The sequence below is a fragment of the Gymnoscopelus braueri genome (genome assembly GCF_963280865.1).
Source record: "Gymnoscopelus braueri genome assembly, chromosome: 12".
NCBI classification, from domain to species: Eukaryota; Metazoa; Chordata; class Actinopteri; order Myctophiformes; family Myctophidae; genus Gymnoscopelus; species Gymnoscopelus braueri.
This window is the reverse complement of record NC_137614.1, coordinates 38467804-38482803: the sequence shown is the minus strand read 5'-3', so window position 1 is coordinate 38482803 and position 15000 is coordinate 38467804. Positions and strand designations below refer to the sequence as shown.

The 15000-nt window shown below is 43.2% G+C and overlaps 1 protein-coding gene across 1 annotated transcript in view; it reads right to left on the bottom strand.

Moving 5' to 3' along the window:
* LOC308096548 (plexin-A1-like) overlaps nucleotides 1-15000 on the bottom strand; it is a gene marked incomplete at its 5' end in the record, with an annotated part of 336263 nt that overhangs the window by 106863 nt on the left and 214400 nt on the right. The gene's annotated exons all lie outside the window — the stretch shown is intronic.

Genomic DNA, 15000 nt, shown 5'->3' with positions numbered 1-15000 from the left:
AAGATAGACACCGGTGCGCAGAAGAGAGACCGCAACCCCACTTTGGAGGTGTCTAATCCATCACCACCACATCTATAGGCACTAACGCACCCAGCCTGCCCATAGCCTGCAGCCATTATGGCACACTGACAGCAGCTAGGACTTTTTCTGGAAACTTTAAGATAGGCTATCCCACTGTTTCTCCAACAGTGGACCACGGACCTCTATGGCATAAGTAGAGGTGGTCCAAAATATTTAAAAAACACATTAGTGGCCCATATCTTGCACGCCATCTGATTAACCCTGATGCCTAAACTTTGTAGGCATTTTTTACTGTTTTGAAAAACATTTTAAAATAGTTTTTAAAAAAAGCCAAAAAGGTTTAGGCATAGGGGGTAAGGCGGAGCGCAAGTACCCTACCCAGCCAGCCCACTGTCATTATGGCACCGTGCCAGCAGCTGTGACTTTTCCCCCACAACAAGTGCCAAATTAATCTAGAAGTGGACCCACAAAATGGCAACAGAGGCACAGCAGCGTGTGACCTCAGTGATTGGCAACTAGCCACAAAACCGCCAGGCTTAAAACCTTCGCCGCACGCCGGTGTCGCACGTCTAAAAATAGCCAATAATATCGAACGTGAGCTTTTAGGCCGGCTATTTTCGTCATGCGACACACACCGTCATACGCCAGAGTATAAACCAGGCCTAAGGGAGATAGATTGATCAAACTGACCACAGATGTGGAAGATGTTTCAGGAACCTAAAGGCAAAATAACCCCCAATGTGAATGTATCCTGTTGCAGATACTGTATATCCAAATGGAAAATTTAAAATAAATAAAAGTAATTTGAAACATGTATTTCAAATATATGTAAATTAAATCATATTATGTAAAGCTGAAAAATCCATATAACTCAACCTGCTGCTCAGTAGGTCAACTTTATTATAGTTTTATTATGTTTTCCTTTCATCTTGTCCTCCTCCCTTGCTTCTTTCCTTTTTCCTGACATCCTTCCATCCTTCCTTAGCTGCTTACACTCTTGTGTAAAATCCTCAGTATAAATGTATCCAATTGTAACTCTTTGAGAGTGTTCGCATGTAACCGAATGGACCTTTACGGGACCATTTGGTTACATGTGTACACTCTCAAGAGTTAGGTCTTGGTTCACTGTGGGTGTTAGCTCTCACATACAGTATACTGTCCTAACCACATCACATCCCATAATATTACAGCAGGGGTTATTCCCTGCACGTTAACATTATAGACACACGCTACTGCAGCACGGCCACCTCACTGTGGTCGCCGTGGTAACAGTTACCACATGACCTGTGGGTTTAAGCCTGGACGCTGCTTCAAACCGGGAACGTTGTTAATGTGGTTGGAACGCCGGCATGGGAATATCACTGAGACATGTTCACTGAAACTGGGAATATTACTGAGACATGTTCACTGAAACTGCATGGGAATATCACTAAGACATGTTCACTGAAACTGGGAATATCACTGAGACATGTTCACTGAAACTGGGAATATCACTGAGATATGTTCACTGAAACTGCATGGGAATATCACTAAGACATGTTCACTGAAACTGGGAATATCACTGAGACATGTTCACTGAAACTGGGAATATCACTGAGACATGTTCACTGAAACTGCATGGAAATATTACTGAGACATGTTCACTGAAACTGGGAATATCACTGAGACATGTTCTCTGAAACTGGGAATATCACTGAGACCTGTTCACTGAAACTGGGAATATCACTGAGACCTGTTCACTGAAACTGGGAATATCACTGAGACATGTTCACTGAAACTGGGAATATCACTGAGACATGTTCACTGAAACTGGGAATATCACTGAGACATGTTCACTGAAACTGCATGTGAATATCACTGAGATATGTTCACTGAAACTGCATGTGAATATCACTGAGATATGTTCACTGAAACTGCATGTGAATATCACTGAGACATGTTCACTGAAACTGGGAATATCACTGAGACATGTTCACTGAAACTACATGGGAATATCACTGAGACATGTTCACTGAATCTGGGAATATCACTGAGACATGTTCACTGAAACTGGGAATATCACTGAGACATGTTCACTGAAACTGGGAATATCACTGAGACATGTTCACTGAAACTGGGAATATCACTGAGACATGTTCACTGAAACTGCATGTGAATATCACTGAGATATGTTCACTGAAACTGCATGTGAATATCACTGAGACATGTTCACTGAAACTGGGAATATCACTGAGACATGTTCACTGAAACTGCATGTGAATATCACTGAGACATGTTCACTGAAACTGGGAATATCACTGAGACATGTTCACTGAAACTGGGAATATCACTGAGACATGTTCACTGAAACTGCATGGGAATATCACTGAGACATGTTCACTGAAACTGCATGTGAATATCACTGAGACATGTTCACTGAAACTGGGAATATCACTGAGACATGTTCACTGAAACTGGGAATATCACTGAGACATGTTCACTGAAACTGCATGGGAATATCACTGAGACATGTTCACTGAAACTGCATGGGAATATCACTGAGACATGAAACTGCATAGGGAGGTGCCCAGTGGTACAGTGTCTGCCCACCACACGGAGGCTGGGGGTTCGAATCCATTGTGGTGCAACCGGCTTTGTCGAACCTCTATCTACAGTATACGAACACAAGTGGCCCGTGTTCGGGGGAGGGAAGCCAGGCGGGGGAGGGTATTTGTCACCTCACGTACTCCTACAGGCTGGGGGCGGCACCTGTCAGCAAGGAGTGTTTGGCGGGAGGAGTGGGATGAGGCTCTACGTCCTCCCGGTGGGGGCTCCTCACTGGCAGGTGAGTCAGTAGGATACAACACACAAATGTGTGTGGGGAGGAATTACTTGACATATCGACTAAATTGGGGGAGAAAAGGGGGTAAAAAAAACGCACACACAAAAAAACTGCATGTGAATATCACTGAGACATGTTCACTGAAACAACCGGTTAGTTGTCCAAAAGAAGTACTTTTTTAATTACATAAAACACTACCACAAATTAAATCTTGTATTCAAAATGTTACATACAATTATAATCCTATTATTGGATTGTAATTAATGTCTTCGTCATTTTAATGTTGCAACTGGTAAAGGTGGGGCTGATTTGAATGTGCTTTGTTGTGCATTTCAGAGTTTGAATGCACAAACGTGGGGATTGTTAGGTTTAATGAGGTCACGATGCCTTCAGCGGGCAGTGTGTGAGGAGTCGAAACTCCTTATCTAAGAACTGAATGCTCTTGCCTTTGAACAGGTACTGCGAAGAGCTTATTAGTGCTCATTATATATTATCTAATTGGTCTATATACAGATGACTTTAACAGGATGTTGATCTCACTCTTTTGGTCAGGGACAAGTGGTGGCTAATGAGCTTCAAGACCAACTTAAGCTTAAGATACCGTCTTGCTCTGGTAAAGATTGGTTCGTCCTGAATGCATTCGTTTATTATCTTTCTTCTTTTTTAACAAAACTCTCGTTAATATTCAGTCAGAACTAGAGAGCTTGATTTCTCCCTGACAGTAGCTTAACCTATAATACTACATCATCATTTATCACTTAATGTATGTCTTGTAGTAATAATTACTTAATCTAACTAAAGCTGTCGAAAACAATTGTAGTGTAAAAAGTACTATATTTGCCTCTGAGATGTAGTAGAGTAGAAGTATAAAGTATTACAAATTTGAATTAGTAAGGAGTAAATTATGACTACCTCAAAATGTTGCGTAAATACAGTACTTAATTAGGCTCTTTAACTCCATGACCAGCCGCAAGGCTCTTGAACTGGACTACTAGCTTTTAGTTATTTATGGGTCCATGTGCACCAACTTGTGCAGCTATAGGCTTATGAACTGGACTGATAGTTTTAGTTACAGATGGGCCATGTGCAATAACAAAGGATTATTATTCCCAGTGACACAGTTTTAATGCTTTTTATGCTTATTCATAATATATATTTTTACATCTTTTTAACCTGTGCCCCCCCTCTTTTTGTGTTTTTAACTAACCTTACTGTATGCGTGTATGAGCTATGGAATATCTGAATTTCCCTTCGGGATTAATAAAGTATCTATCTATCTATCTATCTATCTATCTATCTTGAGTGTACGTGTGTATTTAGTTACCTTCCACCACTGCAACTGGGAATAAACTATTAACGCTCAAGCAAACAAGAGAGCCTTAAGTAGAGCTAATTGGTTCAAGAGGTCAGAAAAACGGGGAATACGACATTTCAGGTGGGAATCACATTTCCATGGAAGCGACCGGTCCCAGCTCGGGAAATTTTAATGTGTTTAGCAACCGGAATGGTGCTTAGGGCCTCATGTTTTCCCATTGGGAATACTGTTAAGACATGCATGGATAAAACCCAAGTAATCCATATTTGCCAAGTTAATGGGTTCAAAGGCAAGCAGGGGAATACCAGACGCGCACATGACTGGGAATAAGGCTAGCGGAATAGACTGTTAACAGACTATGATGAACTGCCTTCGCTGAATTATCGTATTTTGGAGTTGCATTGTGTGTGACCTGAGACCCAGTACTGCTTCATTGAATCTAAACACTTTCAACCTGGCAGCCCTATATGGGCATGTTGTTATAGTGGGGGGGGAAAAAATGTAAATTAAAAAATATATTTTATACAAATGGAAAAAAATTAAAATCTATATAAAGCTCGCAACATGTGTAGATCAGCTATTATCATATGACAAAAATATATAGGGCTTAAGTGGTTAATTTCAGTCTTAAGAAAATAAAATGGAAGCAGCAATGTGGCGTGTCCACGGCCAACGAAGATGAAGTTGACTGACATGAAAGTGGATAAAAGTCAAAAGTTGAAGTGGTGGAGCGGAGAGGAACGGCAGCCTACAAGACCTGATGGATAATTGATGCACCTCTGCCCAATACAGTCCCACAGGGAACACGACAGACGGCCATGCAGAATAACCAACTAGCTTGAGCTCCGAGTGCAACACCAGCCATGCTGGAATAGCCCTGGCCCCTAGCTGAGGTTCAGCAATCTCACTTTCAACCTCTCTCTCTCTCTCTCTCTCCTTCTCGCTGTCCATCGAAAGAGCTGCATCTCATTTTATGCATCACTATGGTACTAGTATAAAAGACAGGTAGTAACCGGAATGCATGCTGCTGGGAAACATAGGCACATGGGAGTGAATTGACAACTCCTGTTCCACAAAAAAATCGGAGCAACGGACTTCGCCTTCCAACTGCCCTGGTGGCTAGCGCTATGTTGAAGGCCGCGATCGCACAGGGTCAGATCACTGGTGTAGACCTATACAGTGTGAGTGTGTAGCAGTGCTTTGTGGGGGAAAAGACAGCACTTCAGCAAACCCTGAATCGATAAAGGTGTGATGTATTATTTACAAAAGTCTAGTAAAAATATTGTACGTGTGTGTATTTGCTAGGTGTTCCTACTCACTCTCACACTCCTTTTTCTGTGTGTGTGTGTGTGTGTGTGTGTGTGTGTGTGTGTGCGAGCGTACGCTCGCTCAAATATGCGTGCACGTCTTATTGGCTGGGGTCGCAACGTTCACAAAAGTTACACTTACACCTGAGCCTACAACTAACTATTTATTCCATGAGTTGGTCTGCACATTGTGGTCGATCGATACGGAGCGGGGGGCCTATAGGTGTGTTCTTCTGCATTCTGAATTTGACACCCAACGGACGTCTATATTACAGCGGTTAAGGCGAACGCCGGCCTTACCGCTGTACCGCTATCTGCCTATAGCCTACGAGAAGCAAGAGGCACATATGCTACACTCTAATTAGTTTCCTTGGACACCGGTTGAGTAAAAACTGCCAAGGGAAAAAGAGAAAGAGAGGGAGAGAGGAAAAAGGTCAGTTTACACCAATAACTATAACTACTGTATAAAGATATAATTCTAACAATCGTGGATGGCAGGGTCCACACTTCAACTATAACAAAGACAATTGTTTGTTTTTTTTGGGGGGGGGGGTTTATCCCATGAAACCCTTTTTCACCCAGTGCCAATTGTCTAAGTAATCCTGGGCGGTACACTCCCCCTGCCAGCCTAGGGAGCCCAGAGCCGAGCTCATGCCACCTTCAACGCATGAGAGCCAACTATAGCGGTATAGCGACCAGGATTACTGCATGTTTTTGTGAGCCCTAGGAGACACGGGGAGAACATGCAAACTCCACACAGAAAGGCCCTTTCGCCAACCCCACCTAGGGTATAGGCGCTGATGACGCGGAGGAGAGGACACGCCCACAGCGTCCCCGGCGGGAACCCAACCCAGGACCTTCTAGCTGTGAGGCGACAGCGCTACCGGCTTGTGAACGATGCACTGTATAGTTATCATTCTAGTTAAAGTGCTTGTCGTACACGGCACAGACACAGAAGAAGAGACAAAGACAGACAGAGAGGAAAGAGAGAGAGGACAAGACACGCTTTTGTCCTTTACAACTACAATCCAAGTATCTTCAGCAGCAGAAACACATCCTCTTGTCTTATTGTGTTTCGCGGAAAACAAATCACATCTCCTTGTTAGCGTTATTGACCGCGGCCATTTTAACCTGCTCCCACAGCGTCTCGTCTCATCAAGATCAAACTGGTGTTGAACTTGACTGTATATAGTTCGGTGGGCCCAGGGCCTGGCATGGCTGCACGTATTTAACCCATACAGTCCGGGGGACGCATCTGTGTCATTTTAGATGTCTTTGGGCTATTCAAAAATAGCAGATACACAAGCTCACAGCGCGGCACCGAGTGCCGCGCTGTGAGCTTGTAGATCTGCTATTTTTGGAAAAATCGTGAAAATGTGTGCAAATATTTGAATATATATTCTTTAAAGCGAACATTTTGTAACTCAAATCTTTGCTTCTGGGCGTCCCTGGAACAAAATATTTTACAAATGTTCGCTTTAAAAAATATATATTTAAAGATTTGCACAAATGTTCACGATTAAAAACATTTTTTTGCAGATCTACAAGCTCATAGCGCGGCACTCGGTGCAGCGCTATGAGCTTGTAGATCTACCAATTTTTGAATAGCCAAAGACATCTAAAATGACACGAGATGCGTACCCCGGATTGAATGGGTTAAAAATAAATAAAAAACATCTTAGAATAGCAGCAGTCACCCCAAAGGGCTGCCGGTCGCGTCGGATGAGCATCAATCTGGGCGGCGGGGCTGTCAGCGCGCTCTGCCAGCGCTCGCTCTCTCTCTGCCAGTGGCCAGCTAGCTGGAGCTGTCTGTCTGTCTGTCTGTCTGTCTGCCTGCTGGCCCAGACGTCCTCGCTTAAAGGAAGGAACGTGCCCGCCGTCTCTCTCTCTCTCTCTCGTTACGGCTGCTTTTTGTCATTTCTTCTTTTTAACTTTCGGGCAGAAAAGTGAATGCCCTACTTCGTCATGCGAGAGTGGAGATAGCCGATCTATAACCTCACAACGCGTCACATTGCACGTAGCGAGCCTATTTTTTTTTATATTTTGAAAGTGAAGCTGAAAGTGGTTAAGCGCATTTTATATTGAACCAATAAAAAGTATTAGCAAGAGCTTGTGACTAAATAATAGCTATATTGCATCCATTGTTAACACGGGTTCTTTCGTTTCAAAACGTCCTTTCAAATCCAACACTTGCCTGCCAAGGACGTCCTTTCAAAATATATATATATTTTTTTTTAAATTCCACAAGAAGGCGCTCTAACACAACTTAAGAATGATCCCTCGACTCTGAGAGAAGGAATGGACGGATGTGACGTCATCCCAAAAAATTACACTTCCCTCCACTCCTATGTTATCAGTTGTAGGAAAACACACCTGGCTCGGATTTTTTTCTTTTCTTAGTGAAAACGAGCCTTATTCAACGGCCGGTAGCAACAAAATGGCCGATCGAGGTTAATTTTTTTGTTGTTGTGGTGGATAGAGGACACCCTCCCCCTCCCCCTCCCCCCAGACATCTTTTGTTTACATCTGTGTATCGTCAATATAAGGTTAAAAAAAAAACCTGCTGGTATGGGGATGAAAAACAATGTTTTAATGCTGGCAGTCAATGTGTTAAAAGGTTCCGGGTTTGGACGTACAAGGTTTCTGCCTGACAACATTTCTGAAAGCTCTGGCAACAGTGTGTTGTGCCAATTAGCCAAGCTGGAAACTGTTTATGTGATTGCACATACAATGCACAAATGTATACACTGCCCTACGACTAATTATAAACCAGCCTTTAGGTGGCCGTGGTCATTTGACACAGCCGTGAAACGAGCTTGAATACAGAGGCCATGCGTCTGGAAATGGTTTGTTTTCCTAAGGTGTATATTCAGTTCTAAGTGTCACCGTGGCTGCGATATCCCTCACAACCTGCCCTTTCCCTCTTGGGGATTGGAGCGGCGATGAGAGCGCTGTTCATGAGACAGATTTGCAGAGCTAGCAAAGAGCCTCCCCGCGACTCAACCCACGATTTGTCAAAGCCACTTGAAATTCACAGAGAGCCATCGACCACTTTTAAAGTGAGCCAATGTGCACGGCTGTGACAGAACCTGGACTTGAATGGAGATTATGTCAAGAGAGATTACCTGAACATAAAAGTGCGACTTAAGTTACATATTACACTTGAGAAGGATATCTCACAGGTTCATGAGCTGCTAGTCGCCAACAGTGTCTATCCTGCTTAGCAGTGACACTCTCTCTCCCTCTCCCTCTCTCTCTCTCTCTCTCTGTTTCTCTTCCTCTCTCTCTCTCTCTCTCTGTTTCTCTTCCTCTCTCTCTCTCTCTCTCTCTTTCTATCCCCTCCGGCATTGGCCAAAAAAAAACCCACCTTTCTACCACAGAATGAATCTTATAGTTGCCCCGATTCTGTTGTTTGTGAAATTCTCAAGTAGTAATGTTAATGTGTACCTCTCATTCAATCTCTTTCATCTTTAACATACGTTTCACTTGCAGCTAATGAAGGTGGAGTAGAACGGGGGGGGGAGGGGGGGGGGGGGTAGAGACATACGTACTGTAGGTAAAGGGGACAATTTGGAGAAAACCTAGTCATATTAGTTATTAATGTTGTATCTTGTCGATTCAATTGTCATTTGCTAAAAAAAATGTTTAATGCAGGCCTGTTTCATGCTGATTGTGGGAGTGAAGGTAGTGGAATTGTTTTGAGGACAAATACCTCTGCAAGAGGAATTAGGCCAAAAACAAAACAACACTATATATATATATATATAGGCCTAGAGGGTTAATTTAACTGTCCGAGGTGACTCAAGTCGTGTTCTTTGTCATTTCACTTTAAAGGAGAATTTTGTCTCTTGAATTTTGAGAATGTTTGCCTATATGGTGCTTGCTTTCAATCGTGTATTTTAATAGCTTTTTTTAAAAGTTTTTTTATCGCGAGAGATCTGATGTTTACAGTGACACAACACTATACAACGCGTCGCTCTAGAATGTCCCTCACCGTAAGCCGCGCTTTTGCGTCACTTCCGGTCGGGCACACGCACCATAGGCGCGGGCTTTTAACTGCGGCGGACCAGTTATTGAGTTATGACATTTCTGTACTGTAACACTCGTCCTAGGATATCATAATATCATAATAAGGGCAAGAAAACGGTCGGGCGAAATTCTCCTTTAAAATGGCTGCAGCTTCTGTGAATCATCACATATTTATTACGACTGCGTTCGCTCTGCGAGCTGCTGCCAACATCATCATTATCCTCACCTTCATCCCCATCTTCCTGTAAATAAAAGACACGCTGCTGTTCTCCGATCAATGAGACACACGCGCGCACACACACACACACACACACACACACACACACACACACACACACACACACACACACACACACACACACACACACACACACACACACACACACACACACACACACACACACACACACACACACACACACACACACACACAGCATGTATATTTTACAAGGTGCTGAGTTTCCATAGCCAATCACAGTTTCTCTGTGTCAGGACTGCAGGAGAGAACCTAACTAAATCCTCTCCTCTCCTCTCCTCTCCTCTCCTCTCCTCTCCTCTCCTCTCCTCTCAAACTTTGGTGGAGAGAGAGAGAGAAGGGTGAGAGAATGACAGAGAAGATGAGAAAAGTGGGTGGGGATCATATAAGTTTAATGTGGGGTCCTCATTGGACAGACGTCTGGCTCAGCCACACCCAATGAGAGACCAGAGAAGCACACTTCAATTACTCCTAGTCACTGCTGAGAGGCACTGCCAAAAAACACATAGAACAGAGAGAGAGAGAGAGAGAGAGAGAGAGAGAGAGAGAGAGAGCGAGAGAGAGAGAGAGAGAGAGAGAGAGAGAAAGAAAGAGCGAAAGAGAGAGTGAGACAGACAGACAGACGATGAAAGACTAATTTAATACTCGTGATAAAAGACGAAGCGCAAGTGCTACATTTAAGAGAGAGAGAGAGACAGAGAGAGACAGAGAGAGAGAGAGAGAGAGAGAGAGAGAGAGAGAGAGAGAGAGAGAGAGAGAGAGAGAGAGAGAGAGAGAGAGAGAGAGAGAGAGAGAGAGAGAGAGACACATAGAGAGTGACATAGAGAGTGACAGAAAAGGAGGCTGCGGTTAAATCATCTAGTATTTTAAATGAAATTACCCGGCTTAAATTCCCCACCTGTTAATTTAGATGACAAGACGGACGAGAGACACCACAAGAGAGAGATGGGGAGAGATAGATAGACAGAGAAACCCAGAAACAGATAGATACCTCAGCTCCTGCCAAGCAGAGAGTGAGAGAAAGAGAGAGGCGACGATACTCTGTGTAATACGTGAAGTGAAAAGATGAAGTGCGAGCGTCAAAATTAAAAGACAGACACTAGTGACATAAACATTGTAACACTGCTATAAAGCATCTGTCATTTTACATTTTAACCACTTTAACAATGAGTTCATACTTACATTGGCTATTCAAAAACAGCAGATATACAAGGTCATATACAAGGTCATATATACAATAGCAGCTTGTAGATCTGCTATTTTTGAAAAATCTTGAAAATGTATGCAAATCTTTGAATAATATTATTTTTACTCAAATCTTTGCTTCTGGGGATCCCTGGAACAACATATTTTGAGATGCGGGTCTGCGGCCAAATACATATAATTTTGGGGGTCCTTGACATGAAAAAGTTTGAGCACCACTGATATTATAGCAACATACGTAAAAAAAGAAAAAGAAAAAAGTGTTAGGATTTATCCCCAGAAGCAAAGATTTGAGTAAAACATTTTCGCTTTAAAAAAAAATGTATATATATATATACATAAATTATATTCAAAGATTTAAAAAAAAAACAGCAGATCTACAAGCTCATAGCGCGGCACTCGGTTTTTGCACTCGGAGCTAGAGCTTGTGTATCTTGTGAGCTTGTGTATCTGCTATTTTTGAAATTTGAAATTTGAAATTTTTTAAATAATGCATGCAGGGCAGAATTAGGACTCATAATCAAAATAAAAAAGAGAGCACTTAAGTTCTACAACCACCTAAAAGAAAGCGACCTAGATGCACTCCATAACAAGGCACTCACACACAGCGAAACTCTAGAGATGCCCCCTCAGCCAGCTGGCCCTGGAACTCCGGGCACAAACACAAACAGAGCCACGAGATAGAAAACCCATTGGACTAAACCAAATTATAAAACAGCAAAAGGAAAACTACCTGACACATTGGAAAGAAGCAACACAAAAGCAGAGTAAACTAGAATGCTATCTGGCCTTAAACAGAGAATAAGCAGTGGCAGAATACCTGAGCACCGTGACCGACCCAAAACAAAGACAAATCTTAACTAGGTACAGACTCAGTGAGCACAGTCTTGCGATCGAGAAAGTTCGTCACAGGCAGACCTGTATCCCGAGAGAAGACAGACTATGCACCCACTGCACACAAAATGAAGTGGAAACCGAGCTACACTTCCTAACCGTCTGTCCATTGTACCAAGACATCAGAGACACATACTTCCCACAGATTACAACCACACACAGAGATTTTGAAAACATGACCAATGACAAAAAACTCCCATATCTGCTGGGCGAAGTACAACAATGTGCAAACACAGCAGCAAGATTCGTGAGTTGCTGTGATAGGAGAAGGATATCAAACGGAACACAACCACCCTAAAGACTAATCATTGTGTATATTCCTGCACTATACCTGCACCCAGTGATCTTGGTATATAGAAATTGATCTATTGAAGATTCTGACTTTCAAATGTACATATTTTTTGTTTTGATTGTATTGTTGTATTGTGCTTTCTGCTTTGGCAATGTAAACGTATGTTTTCTCATGCCAATAAAGCCCTTTGAATTGAATTGAATTGAATTGAATTGAATTGAAATTAAGTTATACCTCATCGAACACAACCCACTCTCACACACATGTCGCACTACGTTGACGAGTTGGGCAACATCTGACCAAGCGTCAGACGTTTGATGCGACACGCTTTTACTGTCACGCCGCGTGTCGATGAGGACGACAGGATTTACAATTCCAAGGCTATTGGTTCTGCAACCAGAAGGACGCCAAATCGACAGAAGCAGACATCGCGTGGGGGAGCCTGTCGCGTCCACTGTACAATGTGACAGTAGATTTTGCTCGACTCGTTACTGTATTACGACGTGGGAGTGACAATGCGTACGGTTCGACGACGTGTACATCAGGCTTTACCGTGACAAGGTACCAACGCCACTGCCTGTGTGTTTTAATATTAGCAACACCTATCTATTTACAACCACGAACAGCAACTAAAAGTTCTTGTTCTTCTTTACGTCTGTCTGTCAATCTCGGGAAGGAAAGGAGGGGGTCCCAGTGGAGGAGACATGGCGGGACGCCTTCAACAGCAACAGAGTTGACGCCAGGCCCCCATCCAGGCCCCCATCCAGGCCCCCCCATCATGGCCCCCCCATCCACACCTCTCCACAGGTGTTCACACACTGGGACTTCTGCTCTGATTGAACAAATCACAGAATCACCGTAATGAGCAGCAGCAGCACGGATTTGATTGGCTAATTGGAGATACGTGGTGTGTGTGTGGGTGTGTGTGTGTGTGTGTGTGTGTGTGTGTGTGTGTGTGTGTGTGTGTGTGTGTGTGTGTGTGTGTGTGTGTGTGTGTGTGTGTGTGTGTGTGTGTGTGTGTGTGGAGAACGATGTGACTGATCAGTACACACAGACACAGATAAAAACTCAGTGTTATCGTGTTACAGTTTTTACTCAACCCAATTTCCAGGGGGAAAAAAACCACTTTGCCGTTATGCGTCAGTCAGTCAGAAAAAAAAGTACAGAGTAAAAATAGTTTTTAAACAAATTACGTAGCACCGTTCACATAAAAGATTTAGAATGAGCTCAGTTCAATCGTGCGACCACTTGCAACAGATTCCCCAAAACTGTGGTTTGCAGCATCCTAAAACTGGACAGTCCACAACGAGCGGACACCATTTACCGTTTCCATAGCAACAATACTTCCTACTCCCCTTAAGCACAAATACTCCCACACCTGACAGCACAGCACAATAGTCTTTCCTCCTGTATCTATTTAGCTATAATATATTGTATATATTCTGCTTTATTCATGTTATATCGTAGGCAAGTTAGACAACTAACAAGCAATTCCAGCACAGTCCCTCCGGCCCACGGGATATAAACAGTCGATGGTCCCGTCCCTCCAGGGTATGCGAACGAAAATGAAAAGGCGTGCGTGAAAACATCTGACACTGAGAGACTGTATTTCCCCGATAAGATCAATGTGTTTTTGTCTTGTTGTATTGTTTTCTTAAACGCTACATGGATTCAATGCGTTGTGATGCCATCTGGGGCCTCAGTGATCTGACTTTGGAAAGTATTCCCTTTGAGATACGTGGAACGTAACAGATGCGAGAGTGGCTGACAGCCACCTAAACACAAAACACACACACACACACACACACACACACACACACACACACGCAAGCATGCATGCACACGCGTGCAAACATACACACTCGCAAGAGTCAAATCTACAAAAGAGTTCAGAGGTGGAGAAAATGTTGATTAATGTGAACGCTAAGGGGTGCCATCCCCTGGGGACCCCAAATGGCGCCCATGTAATCAGCTCTGTAATCTACTTCTAAATTGCACGTGGTACTTGGGAAATGAGATGTCGACATGGTCCACACATCTGGAAACGTTGATATGCAATGCAATTTCTTCATTCAGAAATGTTAACATTCAACAAGACCAGTTATATAATGCAGTGGTTCTCAAACTGTGTCATTTCAAGGACCCCCAGTTTGGTATGCACATTAGGCCCTAGACCCCCAATACTCTGAGAGTGTACAAATGGAACCAAATGGACTATTTGGTTCCATTTGGTTATAATCCGGCTTTGTCGAGCGTCTATACCAAGGGTTCTCAACCAGTGGTCTGGGGACCACCTGTGGTCCTTGAGGGGGTTACTTCCAGGTGGACCAAATGGACCCTTATTAGGTAGATCTTTAACTCTTGAGAGTGTAAAATGAAACCTAATGGACCCTTATGCCTTAATCTTATCCAACGACAACAAAATATTCAAAGTTTTGGGTCTGAGAGATCTAGATCTCATCAAACGGTGGTCCGTGGCTCAAATGCTGAATAAATAATGGAACTTGATGTGAAAAAGGTTGAAAATTGAGGAATCAATTGGCAACGACTGAATTGGGCAGAAAAAACATGACACATGTCTTGTGATTTGTATACATGCACAGTGCCAACGTTGTCTCTGGTGAGCAGACTGCTGAGTGACAAACTTCCCAACCAATTAAATGTACTGATGAACATTCACATTTAACCCCTTAAACCCCTATGCACTAGGCAGGGATCTGTAGTTGCTCTGCTCCTTTTTTCCCCTCCTCTACACCAAATCTCTTCACCAAAAGTAGCCAAACGCAGCGTCAACACATGCACACTCACAAATGTTCTCTATTTCTCTTTCACATGCGCACACGCACACACATGCGCACGCAC